The 26,550-nt window shown below is 37.3% G+C and overlaps 1 pseudogene; it reads left to right on the top strand.

Annotated features, from left to right (window-relative positions):
* Positions 1–3,600: 3,600 nt before the first annotated feature.
* Positions 3,601–4,204, top strand: LOC139707016 (ras-related protein Rab-22A pseudogene; annotated as a pseudogene).
* The last annotated feature ends 22,346 nt before the right edge of the window (positions 4,205–26,550 follow it).

The raw sequence follows: 26,550 nt of genomic DNA, 5'->3' as shown, positions 1-26,550 counted from the left end.
ACAATAAAGGACACTCTGGAAGTTACCAGGCTGGTTGGTGCATGTACAAATTGTCAGAGCCATGGATTGGAAGACCTCAAATGGTTCACATGAGACCTTTTGCTTCCTCCGTCTTCATTCCCTGGTTCACACAATGGCAGGCTGAGCTTGGACCCTGAAGGTCCTGTGTGCTGGCAGGTGATATTCCCAGAAAATAGCATCTACATATATTTTTACAAGTTTACTCATTCTACTCAGCCATAAACAAGAATGGAATTATATCATTTGTGGGAAATGAATGAATCTGGAGAATATAAAATTAAATGAAATAAATCAGATGCAGAAATTCAATTGTCAAGTCTTTTCTCTCATATGTGAAAGGTAAAAGAAAAATGGAGTTGAAAAAAGAAGTGGATCTCAAAAAATTGGAGAAAGAATAGTTGAGTTTAGACTGATGGAAGAGAGGATAAGAGAGATGATTCAGGCACTGAGAAACGATACTGGTCAATGATGTTATGCCCATATATGTATAGGTCACAATTGAACATACTAATAAAATAATTACAATGTCCTAAATTAAATGACATTTTTGGTACCAGTGACTGAAATTCAGCAAGCTTCACCATTGAGCAATATCCCCATCACCAGTCCTATTTTTGTATTTTTTAAACAGGGTTTTGCTAAGTTTTTCAAGGCTTTGCCCAAAGACCTAAAGCTGGGTGCCCACAAAGCAAAAATACAAAGGACTATAATCCCCCTGGCTTATGGAACACTCACTAGGCACTAAGTGCTAACTATCTATGACTTCATTTAATTCTCACTATAGTCTTGGGAAGCAAGTGGCATTAGCCCAATCTTAAAGATAAATAAATAGAAGAGAAATTAAAGATCTATTCAAGCTGAGTGAGGTGGCACATGTCTGCCATCCCAGCAGATTGGGAGCCTAAGGCAGAAGGATTGTGAGTTCAAAGCCAACCTCAGCAAAGTTGAGGTGCTAAGCAATTCAGTGAGACACTGTCTCTAAATAAAAATACAAAATAGGACTAGGGATATGACTCAGTGGTTATGTGCTCCTGAGTTCAATCCCAAGTACCAAAGAAAAAAGAAACTCTTCAAGCCTCTAAAAATATATAAAAGCCAGAATACAAATGTATGATATGTACTCAAGACCTTGGTCCATTAACATTTATTTTATACTAGTCATAACATCTATGAACCTCCCTGCAAGCTTCATAAATCTAATGCTTGAGAATACTCCCCAGAGATTTTTGTTTCACTGACTGGAGCTAAAGTTCAGGTATCAGGGTAATTGACTCTATTGCTCACAATTAGGGATGCCATCACTTTTCTATTAAAAATCAAAGTGATTGGATTCACCTGCTCAATGTTGTGCGTCAAGTCCACAGGAAAACCAGGTGTGTGTCTGTACTTCTGTAGCTCTCCAAAGAGCTCTCTGTGGCTACAAACAAAAGAAGACTCCATGAAGCTGGGGTGGACACAAGCCAACCCCTCTGCCACAACTCACCCCACAATACTCCCAGGGAATAAGTGTACATAGAGGAGAAAATTCCAGGTGGCACCTTGGTGATCAATGGACAATGCCATGCAAGAAAATAGGGCACAACTCACTTCAGCAAAGGCAGAGGAGTGGCTGGGCCAGGATGGGGGCTGGCCTAGAGGATAAACTTTTCCATGGCACAAGAAGCCCGGGGCTTCCTCCTCCTCAAATGAGCCTTGCTTTATCACACATATACTTGTTCAACTATTTATGCCCTTCTCCTATAATATATTTCTCTTGCACATGGCTTTGGAGGTCTCATGCTTTGGCATTTCTTATAGTTGTTTTTTTTCTGCAGCTTTCAAACTACTCCAAATTCAACCATGTGGAAAATTACCTGTAGATGTTACAGTTTTTATTTTATGTTATTACCATTTAATTCAAGTTTCCAAATCTCTCTCAAAATGCCTTTTTTTTCATTTTTATGATACTTTTATTAACTCTTCACACATTGACAATGGTTGTGATAAAGCAGTATCTTCTAACTCCAACACTGGAATTTCAGTGACCTGCTTGAAATGATTGTACTTTCTTTTGATTCTACATCACAAGTCTCCATTTTATTTTTTATGCTTTATATAACTTTATATATAGTACAGACAAGACTAAGCTAATATTACATGGTTTGTCTCAGAGAAAGGGCAGGCCTCCCCTCTACCTCCATTAGTGAATATGAGGGCTCATCAAAGGTTCCTTAGGGTTGCCTTTCAGCATGGGCTCTGACTCAGCTCCATGTTCAATCTTTCTGTGATCTCCTCAGCCTGTGGCCTTCAGTTCTTCTTCTTCTTCTTCTTCTTTCTTCTTCTTCTTCTTCTTCTTCTTCTTCTTCTTCTTCTTCTTCTTCTTCTCCTTCTCCTCCTCCTCCTCCTCCTCCTCCTCCTCCTCCTCCTCCTCCTTCTTCTTCTTCTTCTTTTGAAATATCAGATTAATTTTAATATTTTACACAGAGCCTGAATCACAAAAATGCCAGTATAGAAATGGTGGCATGCAGAAACAACACTACCCAGAAACCAGGTGCTTACAGGTGCTTAGAATACTAGTGAGGTTTCTTATAGATGCAGAAGAGAGACTTTAGCTCCAAAAGTTTTACTCAATCCAGAGGACTGTGTTCTGTATGGTACATTGAGGATATTTTCTTCTAACAATGTTTGATTCTTTAATTTATCTCCTCCTAAAATGAGTCATTTTTAATTGGTAATAATGATTAATTTTAGTTTTCCATTTATTCTAAGTTTAATGATTTCTAGTGATACAACTTACATATGGAATGTCATCTAGAGATTTTAAAAATTACTTATTTTTATACATATTACAAAAGAAGACATGAGTTTTAACTTGATATTTTATAAACTTTTATTTTATTTTATTTTCATGTGGTGCTGAGGATAAAACCCAGGACCTCACACATGCTAGGCAAGTGCTCCACCACTAAGCCATATCTCCATCTGTAATTTAGCATTTTTTGTTTATAAACTTGATTCTGTGATATTAAAAATAAAATAGAACTACTATTGATGTGAATTCTATAATTTGAGTAATTATAAGTTTTTAAATTTTTAGAATGAAATTATATTCTATGTTCAAAACTTCATTTCATAGAGGGCAATATCACAGTGCCATAAACTACTTATATTTCTCATAAAGTCTTTGGATCCAATTTAACTCAAAAGATTAAAAATTTCCTGATCCTGTACTCTTTCAGTTAGGAAATGACAAATGAGAGGATCATGATAAAAGGGTTTGGAAGCACACTGAATATTTTTGAAAATCAAATGAACATACTAGTAATTTCCCATTCCTGGATTAAAAATACACAGGAGAGGTGACCCGGCCGGCGTCCCAAGATGGCGGCGACGGTGGCGTCCCGGAGGCCGTGGCGGCGTCCAGGCTGCTGAGGCGGCCCTGCGCGGCTGGCAGCAGGCGGGCCAGGCCGAGGGCCGGCTTACAAGCGGCCGCCACCTCTGCGTGCCCCGCAGCCGGGGCCAGGCCGTGCGGCGGCAGCGCCGGGGGATGCTCGTGCTGGGCCGGGCCTCTCCCTCAACTTAGGGCGGCGGCGGCCCGCGGCCGGGGCTCCCAGGCCATGGCTCTGAGGGAGCTCAAAGTGTGCCTGCTGGGGGATACACGTGTAGGCAAATCTAGTATCGTGTGGCGGTTTGTGGAAGACAGTTTTGATCCTAACATCAACCCAACAATATGAGCATCTTTTATGACCAAGACTGTCCAGTACCAAAATGAGCTACATAAATTCCTAATCTGGGATACAGCTGGACAAGAACGATTTCGTGCCTTAGCACCAATGTACTATGGAGGCTCAGCTGCAGCTATAATCGTTTACCATATCACAAAAGAAGAGACATTTTCAACATTGAAGAACTGGGTAAAAGAGCTTCGACAGCATGGCCCACCTAATATTGTAGTTGCCATTGCAGGAAATAAGTGTGATCTTATCGATGTCAGAGAAGTCATGAAGAGAGATGCTAAGGACTACGCTGACTCCATTCATGCGATTTTTGTAGAGACCAGCGCAAAAAATGCGATAAACATAAATGAGCTCTTTATAGAAATTAGTGGAAGAATTCCATCCAGGACGCCAACCTGCCATCTGGCGGTAAGGGCTTCAAACTCCGCAGACAGCCGTCAGAGCCAAAACGAAGCTGCTGCTGCTGAGCCTCAGACTCGATGGTGAAGCAGTGGTCCTGACAGTTAGCAGGAGGGCTGGGGGCCTGCTACCAGTGTCCACCTAGCCGCTCGAGTCTTCTTCATGCAAAAAGGACTCACAGAAATTGGCCGGTTCTGTTCTCCCCTTGAAGACTGCAGCAATGGTATTTCAGTCTGTGGACGTCCAGTATGTCAAGGATCTGTGGTGTCCAAAGGGACCGCATCATTGACTTTGACCTTGCTGAAGGGAGCACGTCATTGTATGGATGGTGGAATTAAATTGCTGAGTAGTTTTGTAATCAGGATTTTATGTAACATTTGTAAAAAGGGAAAATTATCACTTTCGTGGTTCTTGGGGGGGAAGGCAAGATTATCATTTCCTTGGTTTCCCGTTACCACGGTTGGAGGTAGTTGTATCATTTAAATGTGGTAGGATATTGCAGGTAGAGGGACGGCAGTTACTGTTGGAAGCTGAAATGGTTCTGTCTAGGACAGATGGAGATACTCCATCTCTGCTGTCTCTGAAGCACTTTCTGTGAAGCATGTTAGCCCCAGATACATACAGAAAGCCAACACCATGGCAGTGGTTGCTGGCCCACCCTGGGTTTGCTTTTGACCCTGTCGTGCATGTATCACTAAACACATCACTGGCGCCACTGTGGTGGTGATAGAGAAGCACCTGGAATAAATGAACTGCATATGTCCTAAATAGGTTAGCAGCAGTTTAAAAAACAAGGAAGAGGAGAAAGTAATGTAAATGCTGTCAATTTTTTTATTTAATCCAAGTATTTTGGTGGGGAAAACAAGTATCTGTTGCTTAGCATATGTAAAGTTGTAGTCTGTATTTATGAGACCATTGCTTAAAGACTATAAATTATGTAAATACATTAATAAATTCTAAGTTTCATGCAGCACTCCATTTAATCTCGCACCCAGTCTTGTGATGCCCCCCCCCCCCCCACTTTTCAGCCTGTCCACTGGAGACTGAGGCACATTTATGTTGTGCAGAGGCATAGATGTTTAGCTTACAGTCTTTCCAGGGTTTCTGTGCTTTCCCTTCAGCCCACTCCTCTTCCCTCTACATCCCATCTGGAAATGATAATAAAGACATATGCCACTTCAAAAAAAAAAATACACAGGAATATAATTTCCAAGTTTAGAGGAGGAATATCTGTGCTCATTTGTTCTTTATGTATTAGTTTCATGTGTGTGTATATATGTGACTATATACATACATATATATGCCCTTTCCCATTTCTATGACAATGGAAATGTCTGAATCTAATTTTTCTTAAAGGAATACTTAGGTCAGTGGAATCTCATCCTACCCTGATGACTATACTTAAATTTCTGATGTTTTCACAAACTCAGTTGTTTTTTAGTTCTTTTTTGTTTGTTTTTAGCATGAACAAATAATGTGAACCTATCTCATTCTCTGTTCACTGAAACACAAAGAACAAGACGACACAGGAAAGCCAAAGTTGTGGGGAAGAAAAGCAGAACTTAAATTTTACATAACTACATCAATCAGAGGAACAGACTGCCCTCTAGGACTCCTTGGGTTCCCCAGTAATGACAGCTTGACATCTGGCTTCCTATTTCTTTACTTTAAGATTAAACAGATCTTAACTTTATGAACCATATGAATTTATTGATCATCAACTATGTGAAAACTCTAAGGCTAGACACTGGGATGAGGAGTTCTTTAAGCCACTGTGCATTTTCTAGCTTTCATGGTAATTGCTCTCTAATTTAGAAACTGTATGATTACCAAGAGTTTCTAAAAAATATTCTATAATTAGAAAGAAGCATATAACTCATATAAGCATATATTACATTAATACATCTGAATAAATGAAGCACGTGAGATCACAGAACAAAAACATAAACCTAAAACTCCTCACACAGCTATAAAAAGTGCTGCAATTACAAAGCAAAATAACTGTCTTTTAGGTCCAAAGCATGTGTTTTCAAAGTCCTGTAACTAATAAATATTTATACCTCCTTTATTCCAAATTTATTGCTGTGCATGCATTATCATAATTTGTTTGAAGGATCATGTGTTGATATAGTGTTTCATTTCAAAAAACTCTCTTAAAATAACTAAGAATTTCTCTTGTAACATCCATCACTAATTTATTAGTTCAATAGTTATATGGTGAATTTTGAGCATATAAGAGAAGCTTACTTAAAATTTAAAAATTCTGTATTACTGAAAAGGTGGGAGATATATTATATTATAGCTGACCTTATTGTCTAGGAAATAGAAATCTGTCAAAGGAAATATATCCAGATATTTGGTCATTTTTGAGGTACTGATTTGTGTATAATAAGTAAAATTTAATTGTATTTGCAGATTTATGGAACTGTGCTTCAAAATAAATGTGCCTTGAGAAATAATATTAGTGTATTTAACTTCTACATCTATGTCTAGAAAATTTATTTAATATCATAAAAATTATATGATTTGTGTAGAAATGCTATTCACTGTATAGTATTTTGAGGAGATTCATGGATTTGGTATTTTTGCTTCAAATATGTTTTGTCAAAAATAAACAGAACTTGGTTATAAAGTTTTATGTTTTATATTATATCATCAATTTATGGTGACATTATTATTCTCTTTCAAGCACAACTATATATAAAAAAATAGTCATTCTTTTTCTTGGTGTCATGTTATCTTCCAAAATTCTTACCCTTTGTGAAAAACAATGATAATTTTGTAGTGCAGAATTACATCCTAATAAAGCCTATTTTATTTCCTCCAATTTTAATCATGGATCTAAATTAATATTAAAATGTATTGAACATTTTTGATTGTGTATTATAAGCCCATAAACTAAGCTATTTGACTTAGAGATCTGGATCTTCAAATATACAAGTTTATTTTACTGACAATGAATTAAAGTAACAGTAAAAGAGAAGCATAAAATGAGATAAACATCCACAATGAAAGGAGGTAATCTCCAATGACAAAAGACTTCAAAGAACTTCTGGAAAACAGAAAGTCTGGAAGTAGATGAGGATGCATTTGAGTTCTAATTAAGGCTTCCCAGGAGGTGGATTAAGACCATGACTAGGCATCTTGGAAGTCCATAAGTTAGTGTGCTTCAGATCAGCACAATGGAAATAAAGGGAAGGAAGCACATTTGGGCACACAGAATCTGGGGTTGCAGTCTAATCTCAAAGGAGGCTTCTGCTTAAAGTGAAATTATGGATCTGTCTTGCACTCTCATATTTTTTCTACTTGAGACATGGAGTGTGATTTACATGAGTCTCAAACAGTCTTGAGTTTAGAAAGCCTTAAATGGTAATAGCCAGAAAAACATACTTCTACTAATGAAAATATTTTGAAAAGACCACTTTCAGCAATTGTCTGGGAAATGAATCCTTCAGTCCTACTGGTGGCATAAAGCATAGTTCCCTTTAGTGACACCACAAAAACTCACTTTTCAATCTAAGTTCTGTACTTAGTTTATGGTACTGGTGAGACTCTATTCCCGAAGAAAACTTATAAGAATGGAAAACAGTGCAATTAATTACAGTTTTGACAGCTGTGTAGACTGAATGTCAAATTAATAGTCATCTTGTGTCTCTTCTGCTGTTCATTTTAGATCCACTAAACATACTTCTTTTGGTCTCTATACTCATCCCCAAGTCATTTGAGGCTCCTCACTATAATTTTCTCAAGACACAACTACTGCACTGATCCTTTTACAATTCCTGTATGGAAAGTGAATATTAAAAAGTAGAGAATTGGATCATCTGTTTTCAAATTGAATCATCTGATTTTTATCTTCAATATACAATAGAGTTTTATATTTGGATACAGTGGATAGCATGGTCATAGACCAATAGTAATATTTTTATTTTTGTTAAGTGTGGTCTGATTCAATTTTAGGCATGATGTATTGGCACTTTATTAGTGGTACTTGCTTAGCATTGTAACATGGAAATGATATCCTTCTGGTGAGAAGAGTGAATTGACCTAGCTAGGATTGTAATTTCTCCTCTTGCTTTCAGTTTTCTTAGTATATAAAATTTAGAGACCTCAGGTGCAGTTTAAATTTTAGTTGGAATTTTGTTAGACATCCTGTTGGAAAAATATCCTCTTAAATAATTAGGATTTCTAAAAGTGGAGGATGCAGAGGCATGGCATAAGAAAATATAATTGCCAAGTGCATTAATAGGAGTGATGGCGAGTTAAGACTCTTAAACTTTGACACTCTGGATCCTGGATCTATATAGTGTGTCTCTTGGTAGCACAACCTGATATAATGATGTAAAATTTAAGAAGTGTTAGCAACACCATCACCTGTTCCCAAATTCTACCAGGCCAGAAGCTGGAACGAACTGTCGCCATTTGCATGGGATACCACCATGGCAGAGAACTGACGTCACCAGAATGCGGCGGAGGAGACAACTTGATTGAAACTGGTGGCAACATATGCAAAAAAATGAAACTGAATCCCCTTCTCTCGCCATGCACAAAAGTTAACTCAAAATGGATCAAGGAGCTTTATATCAAATCAGAGACTCTGCAGCTGATAGAAGAAAAAGTTGGCTCTGTTCTACATATTGTGGGGTCGGGCTCCAAATTCCTTAATAGGACACCCATAGCACAAGAGTTAATAACAAGCATCAACAAATGGGACTTACTTAAACTAAAAAGGTTTTCCTCAGCAAGAGAAACAATAAGAGAGGTAAATAGGGAGCCTACATCCTAGGAACAAATTCCTTAATAGGACACCCATAGCACAAGAGTTAATAACAAGAATCAACAAATGGGACTTACTTAAATGTTCATCATCACTAGCAATTAGAGAAATGCAAATCAAAACCACTCTAAGATTTCATCTTACTCCAGTCAGAATTGCAGCTATTATGAAGACCAACAACAATAAGTGTTGGCGAGGTTGTGGGGGAAGAATGGGAGTCTGAGTTCTAGAATCACTGATTATAGGGGGCCTGCTGGCACACAGGAGTACTTCCTTGTACTTAATGTGGACAAAACATATATACACTGCTGGTGGGACTGAAAATTGTTGCAGCCAATACGGAAAGCAGTATGGAGATTTATTGGAAAATTGGGAATGGAACTACCATTTGCCCAGCTATCCCTCTCCTTGGTCTGTACCTAAAGGACTTAAAAGCAGCATGGTACAGGGGCCTAGTCACATGATTGTTTATAGCAGCATAATTCACAATAGCTAAATTGTGTAACCAACCTAGGTGTCCTTCAAAAGAAGAATGGATAAAAAAATGTGGCATATATACAAAATGGAAAATTACTCAGCAATAAAAGAGAATAAAATCATGGCATTTGCAGGTAAATAATGCTAAGTGAAGTTAGCAAATCCCCAAAAACCAAATGCTGAATGTTTTCTTTGATATAAAGAGGCTGATTCATAGTCGGATAGAGAGAGGGAGCATGGGAGAAATAGACAAACTCTAGATAGGGAAGAGGAGTTGAAGGGGAAGGGAGGAGGCATGGGGTTATTAATGATGGTGGAATGTGATGATCATTATTATACAAAGTACAGGTATGAAGATATGAATTGGTGTGAATATACTGTGTACACAACCAGAGATTTAAAAAATCGTGCTCCATATGTGTAATAAGAATTGTAATGCATTATGCTGTCATATAAAATAAAAAATAAATAAACTCCTTTTACTTTTTTAGCAGATAGTTTGAACTGTCATATTACTAAATTAACTACAGATTTCTGAAAAATTATCTCTATGTCTCAGTTTTTTCTTTTGCATTGTTACCAACATTTTCTCTTTTTCTAAGATTTTAGAGGAAGAAATATCTCTTTTTGGCAAAACTAATTGTCTACTTTTGCACAAAATTTCAAGCTCTAGCCTTTAATAAGACGGTCTTTGCCCCACTCTTACTGGAGCAAAATCATGATTGCAATGAGAGTTTATCTCTTGGGCCACAGCCTATCTGTGTGCCCAATCACACAGGGCTGCTTGTTTCCCTCGGATATACTGACTTCTCAAGAAGAACATCCCACATTTTGTGGGGGCAAATCTCTCCTTCCCAAGCAGAACACTGAGATGAAGTCTTGTTCCAATCTTCTGATGTTGAGGAGAGGTCCAACCACCCTAGCACTCAGATGTGTCAAGTGTCACACTCACATGCAGATCATGCAACTCCAAATAGCCAGGCAGATCTCTGATCTGTACTTGGGCATTCACATGGTGCTTCTTACAGCTGTCTTCTGTCAGTCCTCTTGTCCTGTCCTTGGCAGCCCTGGACCTCATGCTATAATTCTCTTAGGGCTTAGTGACCCTTGAGATCATGTTCCAATGATCTGAGAGATCAAATGCAAGCATTCTTCATGTATATTCCTCTGATTCTGCCTACACTTATCTAACTTGAAAATATTATGCTTTTCTTTTGTCCGTTGTACCCCTGAAAGGCCTGTCAGGAAGAATTAAAGAGACATTAGACCATAAAGAGGATTTGCCCTTTAATGACATAATATTTATTCCTCTCCACCTCAAATTTAAGAGGGATCAATCTTTAGAAACAACCCTTACTTTCTACCTCCTGCAGAGCAGTGAGGAAAATATTTCAATTATAACCTGGAGGACTAGAAATTTGGCAGTGGGCACCTGTCATATTTCTACAAGTATGATCTGAGGGACTTCTTATTATGCAGCAAAAATAAATAAATAGAAAGCAGTATGGAGATTCCTTGGAAATCTGGGAAAGGAACCACCATTTGACCCAGCTATCTCTCTCCTCGGACTATACCCAAAGGACTTAAAAACAGCATACTACAGGGACACAGACACATCAATGTTTATAGCAGCACAATTCACAATAGCTAAACTGTGGAGCCAACCTAGATGCCTTTCAGTAGATGAATGGATAAAAAAATGTGGCATATATACACAATGGAATTTTACTCAGCAATAAAAGAGAATAAAATCAGGGCTATTTGCAGGTAAATGGATGACATTGGAGAAGATAATGCTAAGTGAAGTTAGCCAACCCCTAAAAAACAAAAGCCGAATGTTTTCTCTGATATAAGGAGGCTGATTCATTGTGGGATAGGGAGGGGGAGCATGGTAGGAATAGATGAATTCTAGATAGGGCAGAGGGGTGGGAGGGAAAGGGAGAGGGAAGGGGATTAGCAAGGATGGTGGAATATGATAGACATCATTATCCAAAGAACATGTAATGAGGACATGAATTGGTGTGAACGTTCTTTATATACAAACAGAGGTATGAAAAATTTTTCTATATGTGTAATAAGAATTGTGATGCATTATGTTGTCATTTGTTTAAAAAATAAAACCAATAAATATTATCTATAAAAAATCAGGATAAAAATAAAGTCTATACAAGGGAAAATAAATAAATAAATAAATAAAATTTTTAAAAGTATCATAGAAGAGGTTGAGAGTTCAAACTCTTTGGATGCAGGTCAAGTTACTCCTGAGTACATATTCTTATGATATCAGAATTGATATTTAATGTCAAGATGTAATGGTACTATTAAATACACTTTTGTGAAAGGGAATGGTGAAGTGAAGTTTGGGTAATAGGCATGGGGATTTAAGACAGAGAAATAATGACTTCCCCTTAATAGCTCAGGCCTAGTTGTCTCTTTTGAGTGTGTGTGTGTGTGTGTGTGTGTGTGTGTGTGTGTGTGTGATTTTACTGGGAGATCAGAAATGCCAATCCCATTTCTTGGTCATAGGACACTGTGCCAGAACTGAGGGTCTTGGAGAATACACTGACCTGGGAGGCAGGAAGGGCAATGTGCTTTCACACCCGAATTCACATTTGGAGACCAAAGTTTCCTTTAGACAGGACCATGCACTCATTGCTGCAGTTTACAGAACTGTTAAGATTAAGGAACTGGGTTTGAGGGTGGGGTGGGGAGAGACAAAGATAATTGGCAGGCAGAATATGCTGATCTTTTCACATGCTCCTCTTTTACTTCCTCTCTGCAACAGCAGTTTGGTTTGCTCCTGTCTTCTCTCCTCTTTGTGAGGAGCTGATGAGGGTTGTCTGCAGTGGGTGGGTGTCAAAGCCACCTCACACTGGCAGTGGTGTTCTTAGCTTTGACATCTCATCCCTCATCTTTCCTCGGCTCTTGTCAACCTACACGATCGGCTCTGTCAACAGCTAATAGTGAAATGACTGTGGGAAAGGCAATGACAGAAATAGCTGCTCAGCATTGACTATTTTTTTTTTTTGCTGCATATAAAATTCCAGACATGAGTTGCAGGGGAGACAAGGGACAGTGCAGTAGAGTTTGGAGGCAGGTGGAACTCCCTGCTATCTGCCTTTGCTCCTCCTCCAATACAATGTAATTTGAAGTCTGGTAATGATTTAATGCTTCATTTGGATATTTTCCCATTAGCAGAGCAGAGTCAGTAGTGTGTGTCAGGTGTATGCAGTTTCCCTGGGTTCAGAGACTCTGTTTCCTTTTCCTGAATATCATTCCTAAGACCTTTTATAAATCCAGAGACATAGCAGGGAGTTAGGTGTCTACCATCACCAGTAATTTTGCTTCTCTATTGTCTTCATTATCAAGGTGACATCCCAGAGCACCTGGTTGTGCAGGTCTGTGCAGTACAAGGAGGACCAAGTAGGCACTGCTGCTGTCCCATCCTTCAGGAACTTGTGGTCCAAGACAAATAAGCATTTAGAAAGAAAGATGTTATTTTTGCATATTTTCTTCTCTGTTACAGGGCATACAGATTGTCACAGTGGAAGAGATGCACGAACTTTATATTAAGGATTAAACCTGGATGTAGTCTACTGGATTATTTGTCATTTACTAGGTGTGTGACCTTGGGCAACTCTTGATTTCTGATGCCTTTCTCTACATAGTATGACCAACAATGAGGCCAATATTACAGTGTTGCTTCCAGATTTAGTGTGTTTTTTTAACTAAGGGGGTCTTCTATGAGCATCAAGTTCCTTTTGGAAAGTGAATCTGATGATGTGTACATGAACATTACATTTCTTATGAAAGTGAGTGGATAGGGAAATGCAGGATCTTGTGTGAATAGAAAGGAGTTAAGTTTTCAAAACCTATCACTTCATGTTAACAGTCCTGTCTTCTATGACCTCATTTGTATTCCTTCTGTTATTGAGCGAAGTTATGGAGCTAGCATAGTACACTTATTAACTTACCAACATAATGTGAAGTTATCTACATAGGTTAGCCTGAATATATTATCTCAATTAACCAAATTCTGCTTCTGGGTGATTTGCAGCATAGTGGTCTTTTGAGTGATCCTTCTCAACTCAGGTTGGTAATGATTGCTGTTTTTACATTGATGTAGCTTATGGAGAGGTTTCTGTATGGATACAGTTTTCTTTTTTTAATGTTTAAAAATGTTTTGTTGGTATATTATAATTACACAAAGCAGCAAGATTCATTGTTACATATTTTTACATGCACACAACACAACAATATAAGTTGTTCAATTTTGTTCCTTTTTCTATTAAGAAATATCCTGGACTGGGGTTATGGCTCAGTGGTAGAGAACTTGCCTGGCATGTATGAGGCACTGAGTTCAATTCTCAATACCACATAAAATAAATGAATAAAATAAAGGCTAATCAACTTCCAAAAAAACATTTAAAAAAGAAATATCCTGCCTTTAAAAACAACATTCTTTGGTGCAGTTATGTATGTAATAGCCTGCGTCCCAAATTTGTTTGTTCATGTATGCTAGAATCATCCATTCTGATTAAATTGAAGATTGCTCTTAGAATTAAATGATAATACAAGTATTTTTTTTTTTGCTTAATCACTTAATATTGGATATACTTTTACTGGATATAGTTCATGTAGAATTATTACTAGGTGGATGATTTTTATGAAAGTATCAAATCTTATAACCAATTACAGTTACAGGATTAAGTTGGTTTCCCTTGTTATTTTTTTCCCTGAGTAGGAAAGAGTCTTTGATGTTGGCCTTTTGTTCCTGCCCATGGAGTGTAATCAATCAGTTTTTAAACTTGTATAGCTCTTCATACTTTTCAAAGTCCTTTCATTTCTACTTCATGATAATCTATTTCTAGTTTTTTCTCCTTACCTCCATATATGAAGACAAATGCCAACAACTCAAGGATGTGAAAGAAAAGTGGGGATAATTCTTTGGAATATTTAGCATATTTTCCTTTAAGAGTCTGAAGGTCCAGTAGTGTACTGTGAAGGCAGAGGACCATTTTTGGAAGGAGAGAATGAAGACGGAATTCAGTCTTGGAATTCTTTCACATTCCAGAAGTGTAAAGTGTGTGTATATGTGTGCCACGTGTGTATGTGTGCTGGGGGAATTCTTGTTTATATGAATCATATTTTACCTATTTGGGTTGTTTGCTGATTGATTTATGAGTTACTGTAACACACTTATAAGCAACTTGAGGTCAAAAACCTTTTTAGACCATTATATGCTTAAAATTTTTAGCATAGTTTAGGGAAAATGTAAGTACTTAGTGGATTCTTGCTAAATGAAATTGAGAGATACTTTCGGATTCTCACTGCCTACCTAATTTTAGGTTGCCTGAAGTTGGCTCATGGGAACTTGTTCATTATGCATACTCTATGAATAGTAAGGCAAATGCTTACTAGAAGGAGGGTCAATGAGATACAAACAGATTCAGTTTGAAATCAATGGATTATGCTGCCCACCCCCATCCCTTTGTTTCATACCCATTGACTCCAAATTACTTTTAGCAATGAAAACTCATTATTTTTTTTCACAAAGTGGTAATGCAAAAATCTGCTGCACAATATGTGAAATGTTTAAATATAATGTCTCATAGACTTTTTAAAAACAAAAAATGTCCTGAAACAGAGTTTATGTCTGTTGCATGGTAGCCAGGGGCCAATTGGGAGTTATTTCAATAATGAAGATCCTCCTAATCAGAGTTGGGGTTCGGGATAAGTAGAACTGAGTCACCCATGTATATGCCCAGGAAACACATATTGACACTAGTATTTTGAGAATATTTGCTACAGCCCTAACATTGTTAAAGTTATCACTTCTGTGACTGACAGGTGCTGATAAATAAGAGGCTGAGGGGAGGAAGTAGAATGTGTATTTGAATGTAAACACAACATCCCATTTCCAAAATATGTGTGTCTATGTATTTGGCCAAATTCCCCTTCTCTGAGCCAGGGATGGTCACAGAAATTGTGATTCCTCTTGAATTTCACATAATTTATTGTTATTATTTGTTTGCTTATTCAATATCTTTAAGGTCTTGGATAAGCCTGAGTATCTGGTGGGATTTACTTGAAACAGACATTAGAGTAAACAAAGGATTTACTAAATGGTTGTCTGATTTTAGTGGCTTGGTAGAAGATGGTAACATCATTGATATGTGATCCTTGGCTCCATCTCTCCTGGTGCTTTGTGACTGAATGTTGACACTATTGACACCACCTATATGGAGTCAACCTTTTGAAGATATTCCCATGACAGGTGAAGAAGATGGGTTCTGCCCTATATAAAGAAAGAGGGTAGTTTTTGATATTTGTGTGGAATGCTAAATTGTGGCATATTTATAACTAAAAATACATGCTGGCATTTCCATCTCCGGAGTGGAAACTTTTATTTTACAATTTCTGAAACTCAAAAAACTGATGAATTTTAAGCTAAGTTTTAATTTATTGGTGTTATACACCTGCTTGTAAAACGCTGACCCTCTGGGAAGTATACTTTGATGCCTATAGGCAAATGTAAACCAGAATTCATAGTTTTCTAAGTAGGCCCTAAAAATGAAGCCATTTAATATGAAAAATCAACCTAAAAATTATGTTTAAAAGATTCTGAGTCTTCTATCATACCATTTACTTTACCGAGATTATGCTTTACTAATTCTTATTTCTAAAATTTATTTTGGGTGCCAGATTCCATCAGATTATGGACATTTCACAGAAGCCTCCATCACATAGAAATAATGAAGCAATTCCTAAATGTCAAACAATAAATTCATCCCAAGGTAATAATAGAAAAATAAACCCTGATTTCTAAACTTGGGTAATATTAATACATTTGGCCTCAAGAAATTTCTGTTTCTACAAGGGTTCTACTGGTAAGAACTGTTAACACAGTTGCAAGCATATGGTTGAGAAGACTCCCATGAGTATGATTAAACATTTCCCAAGAGGGTTGAATTTATGTTAAATATTCTCAATGCTAACACACACTATTATTATTATTATTATTATTATTAGAGAGGGCAGCAGGAAACTTTCAGAGGGGGTAGATGTTTATGACAAAGATTTGTTTACCTTTCCAAGGTGTATGCTATGTCAGACTCATGAAGATGCATATATTAAATGTGCAGCTTTCTGTATGCCAGTCATACCAGACTCAGCTATAGCAAGTCTTTGAGAACTTCTAGCACTCTGCCTGTGGTTGGTTTGATTCTTTTAAATTTTCCTTTTACTTTCAGAATCAAAGCCTGTTTTTTTTTTTCCCTTCCTTCCTTGGCTCTGCCCCTGTACTTCTGACTTAAGCTTATACTAAGACTTCCAGGGTCTCTGTGCTCATCTTTGAGCTTTTATGTAGGATGCCCTCTCTGATCCCCTGTGCCAGTTTTCCCAAGTCAGCAGGTGACTTGACCTGAATTCTTTACTACCACTGCTTGACTTGACTGAGTTTAGAGTTTGGATTTTTTTTTGTGCTTTACACACACACACACACACAAAAAAAAAAAAAATTGTAAAGCAGAGGAGAGAGATAATTAAGGAATCTTAGAGTGAAAATGTTAGTACTGTTGATAACACCTACATATTTTCTTTAGTTTTAGTATCTTCAGTGGGTTTACTAAGTAAATTACAGCTTCTTTCTTAATTTTCTTATAGGATTCAACTCGAAGAATGGGATAAGATATTCTTCCTTTTTATATTTTTGGGAAAGAATGGAATACAGTAGTTAAATTAAAGCAAAACAAAACAGAATCATTGTGAGGTAATCAGTGATTTGAACGTCTAGGGCTTTGATTGGAGCCTGATTTGAAAGTGGGTCCTCAAGCACTATGGGGCAAGGCAAATGGGCCTTTTATTAATTTGGTTCATAAAACCAAAAGTTAATCAGTCCCATACCTCGGAGAAAATCCACATAAAATCAGATTCCAATATGACTAATTAAAAGGAATTTCCAAGAGTAACTCAGCATAATGTCAAATTAAAAAGCAAATGCACCTGAATGATAAGTTTATAAGGGGATCTTAGAAGTTTTTCAGGAAGACGCTCTGGGGAGAAAGAAACTTGCCAAATGAGCTGAAATTCAGAGACCAGAATCAAGAAGAGATAGATGAATTTTATTTGTCTCAAAGGCAAAGTCCTCAAGAAGACAAGGTCAAACATCAAGAAGCATAAGAAAATGACATATTGGATATTCTAAGTATGTTCTATTGCTGACTGTGTGGAAGCTGCGTGCTAGACCACATGTCAGGGAAGAACTAGAAACCACAGAGAGCCAGAAAGTAGGAACAGATACAAATGGAGCCAGGAGAAGAATTATAAATCGAAAACCCAGAAGAGCTGGATTAAGTGACAATGTGGAAGAGACAGGAGAAAATAAAAACACTTGTTAGGCATCAATGTTAGTAATTACAGAGATTGAGGTTTGGCTGAACTTGTGGGTGAATCTAAAGAAATACAGAACAGACATGGAATATGAAAAGTCAAGTTCTTGAAAAAGAGATCCAACATGGCAGCAGGCGCAGAGAGATCAAGTCTCTGACCTCTTCAGCCGCGCAGGCATAGGGAGTTGTAAACCGTCCAAATGCTGTTTGCTCAGGATCACTAGGCAATGCTGAGCTGACGTGGATCTGGGGTGAACAGTCTGGGCCTCTCAGAACACACACCGAGCCCGGATGGCTGAATTCAAGCTCCTGTTTGCCTGATTCTCGCAGACAAACTGCTGTGACTCAGCACTAAATGATCCCGCTGAAAAAACTGTTCAGCCCTTCTGATCCTACAGAGGTTAATGTCAACCAAGCCTTCATAGGCAATGGCCACAGGATTGAAACAGGGCTTGGGAGAGACAGTCAAGACCCACCTGTTGCATTGGTCACCCGGCAAAGGGAACGGACTGTCACCATTTGCATGGGATACCACCATGGCAGAGAACTGATGTCACCAGAATGCGGCAGAGGAGATAACTTCATTGAAACCAGCGGCGACAGGTGTGTAATCCCCTAGCCTTCCTTCTCCACACAGCAGGGAAACCTTAAGGGCCCCTCCCATCTTTTGTGAGCGCGATAGCCAGACCGAGGGAATCGCGCAGAACTCCCTGCTACTGCTCCCACCAGTGCTGACAACTGAGGTCTCTTACACCAGCTACCGGGGGCGTGGCTACAGGAGGGCAAGCAAAATTCACTGAGTGTTCTCAGCCCCAAGCTCTACAAACTTAGGGTCTGAGGGAATGGCAAACAGGGAGAGTGTGCCCAGTCGTTCATGAAAACAGGGCTCCTGGGAGCAGCAGACCTGGCGTGTAGCCAGTATTGTGGTGAGCATCACCGGTGAGCGGGGTCTGGCTTGAGGAAAAGTGGAGAAGTGACTAGAGACAAGAGAAGGCCCTAGGCACTCAGGATTGGAGACCCGCCCAGTCTGGGAGGAGGAGCTACTGCACAGTGATTGGTTCCCACGTATTGAGAGGAGAAGCTTGGCCCAGTGGGCACAGCTCTACCTACTGGAAGAGAAGTTAATCAAACTCTAAGACTGCATTTATTAATTTTTTTTTAATTTGGGTTTTTTTTCATTTTCATTTTTTTGTTGTTGTTTTTAAATTTTTTTAATTTTAATTTTTTTATTATTTTTTAATTTTTTTTTCTTTTTTTCTTTTCTATTTTTTTCCTTTTGTCTTTTAATTTCTTTTCAATTTTCTTATTCCCCCTTCCTTGAATTCTACCTGCTTACTCACATTCTTTTTAGTGACTTCTTCCCTTCCCTTCTAATACCTTTCCTTCCAAGCATCAAATAGATTTATAGGAGTAAACAGTAACTCAGCAGTCAAACAGAACAAGAAGTAACATGAGCAGCATGAAAAAGCAAGGAAGAAAAGGAGTACAAACAATGCGGGACAGCCTAAATATTCAGGAGGACCTAGAGTCATCAGAAAAATGGTCAAATAAAGAACTCAAGGAATACCTTAGACAGATGGAATGGAACCTTAAAGAGGATATGAGACAGCAAATTCGAACAGTGAAAGAACACATTGAAAATGAATTACATAAACAGATAAAAGAAGTTAAGCATCTTTATCAGGAGATAGAGATTATAAAAAAAATCAAACAACAATTCTAGAAATGAAGGAAACGATAAACCAAATTAAAAACTCAATTGAGAGTATCACTAACAGAGTGGAGCAAGTAGAAGACAGAACGTCAGATAATGAAGACAAAATATATCATCTTGAAAAGAGTCTAGCCAACTCAGAAAGGCTGGTAAAAAATCACGAGAAAAACATCCAAGAGATATGGGATAACATAAAAAAAAAACTTAAGAGTCATCGGGATAGAGGAAGGTATAGAGATTCAAACCAAGGGAATGAGTAACCTGCTGAATGAAATAATTACAGAAAACTTTCCAGAAATAAAAAAGAAAACAGATATACAAATTATAGATGCATACAGGACACCGAGCATACAAAATCACAGTAGACCAATGCCAAGACACATTGTTATGAAGATATCCAATATACAGAACAAAGAGAAAATATTAAAAGCTACAAGAGAAAGGAAGCAGATTACATTCAGGGGTAAACCAATAAGGTTAACAACGGATTTTTCATCACAGATGCTGAAAGCGAGAAGATCCTGGAACAACGTATTTCAAACATTGAAAGAAAATGGATGCCAACCAAGAATTCTGTATCCAGCAAAATTAAGCTTCAGGTACGACAACAAAATAAAAATCTTTCATGATAAAAAAAAGTTAAAAGAATTTGCAGCCAGAAAACCAGCATTGCAAAACATCTTTAGCAGAACACTACATGAGGAAGAAATGTGCCGCAGTCTGGCTGGGCACACAATCACGAGCCACCACACAGCTTGTAGATTCAAACAGCAACTCTTTATTCCCGAACTCACACCAGCCGTCTACAAACACATTCTGGGGAAATCCACGTTCTCTGCCCAAATCCACTTCACTGGGCTTCTATCTCCCAAAAAATACTGTCTGAATCCCATGAGAACTCAAGGGGAACTCAGGCAGCAGGATATGCCCTATTCCCAGGAGGAATAATCTTAAACCTGGAACGCCCTAAACTGGAACAACCTAAACCCGATTATCTTAAACCAGGAACACCCTAATCTGCCCTGGTCCTTGAGCAAGGTCACCTACATTCAATGTCACTGCAACATGGGGTACGCTGGCAAGGAAATTGTCATACCTACTTGGCTAATGGCTCCCAGCATCTCCCCCCTTCTGATTAATTAAACAAGCATTGTGGCTTAAGGACCGTGCCTGGTAGGTTGTCCAATTCAACATATGGTTCTTACCTGTCATCGGAAAACTGACCTCTAGGCGTCAGCCTCCTGTCTTAGGTTGATACCACTGCAATTGAATCATACCCGTCACTGACTACCGGTCCAGCATACAGCCATACTTGTGGATAGGTCTATGCACCAGTGGGGGGGTGAGGTTCTTTGCCTCACCTCTGTTGGCCCCCAAATTTGGCCTTGGTGCCAGTGGGGGAGTGAGGTTAATGTGGCTTAAGGACCGTGCCTGGTAGGTTGTCCAATTCAACATATGGTTCTTACCCGTCATCGGAAAACTAACCTTTAGGCGTCAGCCTCCTGTCTTAGGTTGATACCACTGCAATTGGATCATACCCGTCACTGACTACCGGTCCAGCATACAGCCATTGGCCCCCAAATTTTAGACCATCACTAGCAGAAGGGAGGAGGGTACAGAAATGCCACAACACCAAGCCAATTGACGGCTCCTTGGGAAAAATTGCATCACTGGTGACACCATCAGCAAAGATATGTCAGCACTACCACAATTAACATGGGGTGCACTGGCAAGGAAATAAAAATTGCATCACTAGTGACACCATCAGCAAAGATATGCCAGCATTACCAGAATTCACTGCACCAAAAGATAGTTACATAGTTCAGGCAAGTTTTGCAAGCAGTTCAAAGCGGAGGAATGTATCAATATGTCCATTTCCTCCCAAAATCAGTTTCCTCCCAAAGTAAGTTGACTCCTTGATTGAGCATTACTTGTTGAGTTATATTCATTGATGCATCAGTTTATGCAGTTTACTGTGATAGCTATCATAGAAGCTGTAGTCTGGTTGTATCTTTGTCTTCACCGGCACTGGGATGAAGATAGGAATTCTGGCAATGATGCTAAAGAGACATTATCCTGAAAAGAATTATTAAATATAATGAAAAGGAAAGGTGAAAATAAACAAACAGATCTGTTAACCTACTTTAAAAACAATCCTTAACAGCTGTTTACCTAATTTAAATTAGTAAACAAACAGATCTGTTAACCACCTTTAAAAACAATCCTTAACAGCTGTTTACCTAATTTAAATTAAACCATTTTAATCACGTGAATAAAAAAAAAATAATAATTCGGATCCATTTTTTCATGAGCACTCCTCATATAAGAAATATGGACATACGCATATACAGACATACAACACAAAACACAAATGTGCACACAAACGTACAACACATAAGAAAATAGTAAAGGCCTTGTAGCTTTACCTAGGTGAAATCTCCATTGCAATGTTTAAAAACTCCACAGTCAAAAAATAAAACTGATCAGAAAAACATTAACCTAGGTTTGTATGAGCTCAAAAAATAATTTAATCCCAAGACAAAGTTGTTGGGATCTATTTTTCATGAAAAAAATATTTTTACTAAGTAAAATTATCTTGTTCCATGTATCATACTTTTCTATTAATAGAAGTGAATGCCTTGATGGGACTGCCAAAAGGTTTATATTAACTTGCCCTGATGAATATTGTGGCAGAATATATGGAGGATGAAACAGAAGATTTCTGAAATTGTGTATTTTTGTGGCTGGAAACTGTTGAAAGGTACATCATTGTTATTAATGAAAAAGACTGACTAAAAACAGCAATGTTGTTTAAGCGTACGTACGTGAACAAATACTTTGTTAAGCAAAAATGCCCTGTGCAGCCAGGGATGGATGAAATACATTATACTTAGATTCTGGTAATCTCAGTTCTTTTTTTTTCACTCTAACTAGTAAATTTTTCTAGCTCAATAAATCTCTCTCTATTCCTTTTCTTGATTTTAAAACCAGAGGGGCAGTACTTGTCTTTTTTAACTTTCTGGATTGTTTCTCAATTTGACTGCAATAAAATATGCAGAAAATTTTTGGAAAATATTACAAAGCATACAAATGGAGGTGAATAATCTTTGCTTACTTTGTGACTCTTCTTCTTTCAAATGCTGTTGTAGTTCAAAGTGGGTAACTTATCATTCTTCAATTACCTTTAACTGGTTATATGTCCATTTTTCCCCTAGCATTTGGAAACCACACTTCATCCACTATTGGTCACTTGCTTAAGTCTTTACAAGTTTTTATTTATATATTGTTGTGTGTTGATCCAATTGATTTTTCTTCTCATTTAGTGTAGTTTCATGTATAATTAAATTTGTATAAATATGTCTATATTGGAGAGTGTAAAATGTCCCTAGACCTTGTTCTTAGGCATATGTTGCTGTAAACTAAGGTCTTCACGAATTATATGTAATCATGGTTAATAAAATTGTGAATGATGTTCAATATGATTTTTGTATGGATTCTGTGTATAATAAGCTTTTACCCTATTGTACCTGAAAAGCCAACATTTTATGATAAGAAACTTAATCTTTACATACAACCTTCTCAGTTTACCTGTTACTACTTGATCCTCAGAAAATGAGACTATAAAACATAGCTCATTGATTATTTTGTCATAAGTATAAGGCCTCACTCAACCTTGACTCCACATTCATTTCTCCAATTTCTGCCCTAAAATAACACTACCTATAGAATAATAAAGATATCAGAATTTACTAATGTACATGAAAACACTGATCATTGACCTCATTCACAGAAAAATGAAATGTCTCCAATGAGGATGAAGTCTAGAAGGCCATTATGCACACAAGAAAGATAAAGCTCTTCTCTCCTGTAAGAGCTACCCTTAAGTTTGTGGAAATTCAATCTATTAAAATCACTAGGAAATGTTAAAATGTTAAAAAAGTTAAAATTTTAAAATTTATAAATCAAAATATGAAAACCTGGGGCTTATTTTCCTATATCTATATCCTTCTTAAAACTCTTAATTTCACCATAAATACAAACAGAAAAAAAAAAGATCTGACTTATGCAAATTGTATTCCACATTAAGTTTGATTAAAATGTGTAAAAGTATTTAACAGATGCTAGAGTATTATTCACTCACAAGTATGTTTTACAGTTACATAGAACATTTAGTCAAGTGGAACACTATGATGTCTGTCATTTAACAACAGGATGCAATACATGAGTGTTAACATATAAACAAATATTCAGTTATAAAGACATATTGCATACATAAGGTAAATATAGGTTAAAAATGCACTGTGAACCTGACATGATGGTCTATGCTTGTAATTCAAGCAAACTGGGAAGCTGAGTAATTTCATAAGTTTAAATTCAGCCTCAGCAACTTAGTGTGGTTTCAAGCAACTTAGCAAGACAGTCTCAAACTTTGAAAAAGTGGAGAGAGGGTTTAGGAATGTGGCTCAGTGTATAAAAATACCTAAACTTAAACTGAAATACAAAACAAATTATAGTTTAAAATATTACACTTCAGTGTTAAACATCAAAAATAGATTTCATATAATTCTTTTATCAGTATTCAAAAGTGAAAATAGTAATTTTTAATTTATAAAAACAATTATATTCTTTCAAAGATGAGGTTTCTTCTCTATTCATTTGATATTTATGACTGATATTCCTACAAAATAACTTGATAATGCTTAATATATTTAAGCAAAAGTTAAAGACAACTACTTGTTTTCTAAACTTAAATGAGTTCTGTATTTTACTGATCCTCATATACATCAAGGTGTAATATAGAGATAATAACTTTACTATACTCTCACATTTATTATAAATGGTTCATTGTTATATAAGGCATACATTTTGGACAAAATCTGTTCAATGTTCACTACTAGCATGAGTTTTTAGATGTTCAAAGAATTTAAAATTTAAATACATTTTGGAAATGTTATTTAACTTTTTAGAGTTTCTGGGCAAAGTGAATTCTCCAAAAATAAGCAGTGTTTAAGAACATGTAGCTACAATTTTTTTTTTTCCATTTGTATTTTCTCTAACCAGTATGTATCCACAAGTGCTGAGTATTGGTGAATAAATTTTGGAGGCATTGTCACATTATCAATTTTCACATTTCAAAACTTTCTCTACACTATGGTTATTATGGTGAGGATTAAATGTTGTCACTTTCTTAGAGTAATGATACAATGTTCTCATTTGTAGAGCTTCTCTCCAGTGTGTTTTCTCTGATGTCTAGTAATATATGATATATAAGTTAAAATTTTTCTACATTCCCTACATTTAGATGTCTTCTTTCCAGAATAAGTAGCCTAGTGGTGAAAAGAATTGATTTCTTATTAAAAGATTTGTTGCATTATTTGAATTTGTAGGGGTTCTTGTCTGTATAAATTCTGTTAATTGTGGTGAGCCATTCCTATAGACCGTGGCCGCCATTAGAAGATGGCGCCGGCTTCCACTGTGGCCTGTGATAAACAACTCCTTTTTTGGAGAGTTGGCACGTAATCCCTTATCACCCTATGAGAAAGCTCCACGTGGCAGCTTTGCATTGGGGCTTGAGATGCTTTATTAAGGCTGGGAGGGGCATCCGAGAAGAGAAGAAGAAATATCAAGGACCTAAATAAACTGCTGTAAGAAGATTCCTGAGTTGCGTCTTCCTTGCGGGCAAGAAGTCGCGACAGTTAATAATATTTAGTCGTTCTTTTTTTAATGTTTATTTTTTAGTTGTAGTTGGACACAATACCTTTATTTTACTTATTTATTTTTATGTGGTGCTGAGGATAAAACCCAGGATCTCACACATGCAAGGCTAGCACTCTACCACTGAACCACAACCCCAGCCCCTAGGTTTAGTCTTTCTTTAAAAGTATTATCACTTTATTCACATTTCACATTCACAAGCATGTCTTCTGCTGTGGTGAATAAAGTTTTATTTTTTATTAAAAGCTTTTCCACATTATTCACATTTGTAGGGCTATTCTCCAGTATGAGTTCTGTTGTGGTGAATAAGGCCTGTTTTATTGCTAAAAGCTTTGCAACATTCCTTATATTTGTAAGGCTTCTCTCCAGTGTAAATTCTTCTGTGGCAAATAAGTGGTAAAATTTGAGTAAAAACTGTCACATACTTGCATTTGTGAGGTTTCTCTCCATTGTGAGTTCTGTTGTGGCAAATAAGGTGTGATTTTTGACTGAACGCTTTGCCACATTCTTTACATTTGTAAGGCTTCGCTCTAGTGTGAGTTCTGATGTGGCAAATAAAGCCTATATTTTGAGTAAAAGCTTTGCGACATTTTTTACATTTGTAGGGCTTTTCTCCAGTGAGTTCTGCTGTGGTGAATAAGGTCTATTTTTTGACCAAAAGCTTTGCCACATTCTTTATATTTGTAGGGCTTCTCTCCAGTGTGAGTTCTTCTGTGGTAAATAAGGTGTGATTTTTGACCAAAAGCTTTGCAAGAATCTTTACATTTCTAGGGCTTCTCTCCAGTGTGAGTTCTGATGTGGTGAATAAGGTATGATTTTTGAGAAAAAGCTTTGCCACAATCTTTACATTTGTAGGGCTTCTCTCCAGTGTGAGTTCTGCTGTGGTAAATAAGGTGTGATTTTTGACCAAAAGCTTTGCCACAATCTTTACATTTGTAGGGCTTCTCTCCAGTGTGAGTTCTGATGTGGTGAATAAGGTATGATTTTTGAGAAAAAGCTTTGCCACAATCTTTACATTTGTAGGGCTTCTCTCCAGTGTGAGTTCTGCTGTGGTAAATAAGGTGTGATTTTTGACCAAAAGCTTTGCCACAATCTTTACATTTGTAGGGCTTCTCTCCAGTGTGAGTTCTGCTGTGGTAAATAAGGTCTGATTTTTGACCAAAAGCTTTGCCACAATCTTTACATTTGTAGGGCTTCTCTCCAGTGTGAGTTCTCCTGTGGCGAATAAGGTGTGATTTTTGACCAAAAGCTTTGCCACATTATTTACACTTGTAGGGCTTCTCTCCAGTGTGAGTTCTGCTGTGGCAAATAAGGTGTGATTTTTGACCAAAAGCTTTGCCA

This window comes from Marmota flaviventris, chromosome 9 (assembly GCF_047511675.1).
Source record: "Marmota flaviventris isolate mMarFla1 chromosome 9, mMarFla1.hap1, whole genome shotgun sequence".
NCBI classification, from domain to species: Eukaryota; Metazoa; Chordata; class Mammalia; order Rodentia; family Sciuridae; genus Marmota; species Marmota flaviventris.
Note: the sequence above shows the minus strand (reverse complement) of the source record. Positions and strands in the feature narration are given on the sequence as shown.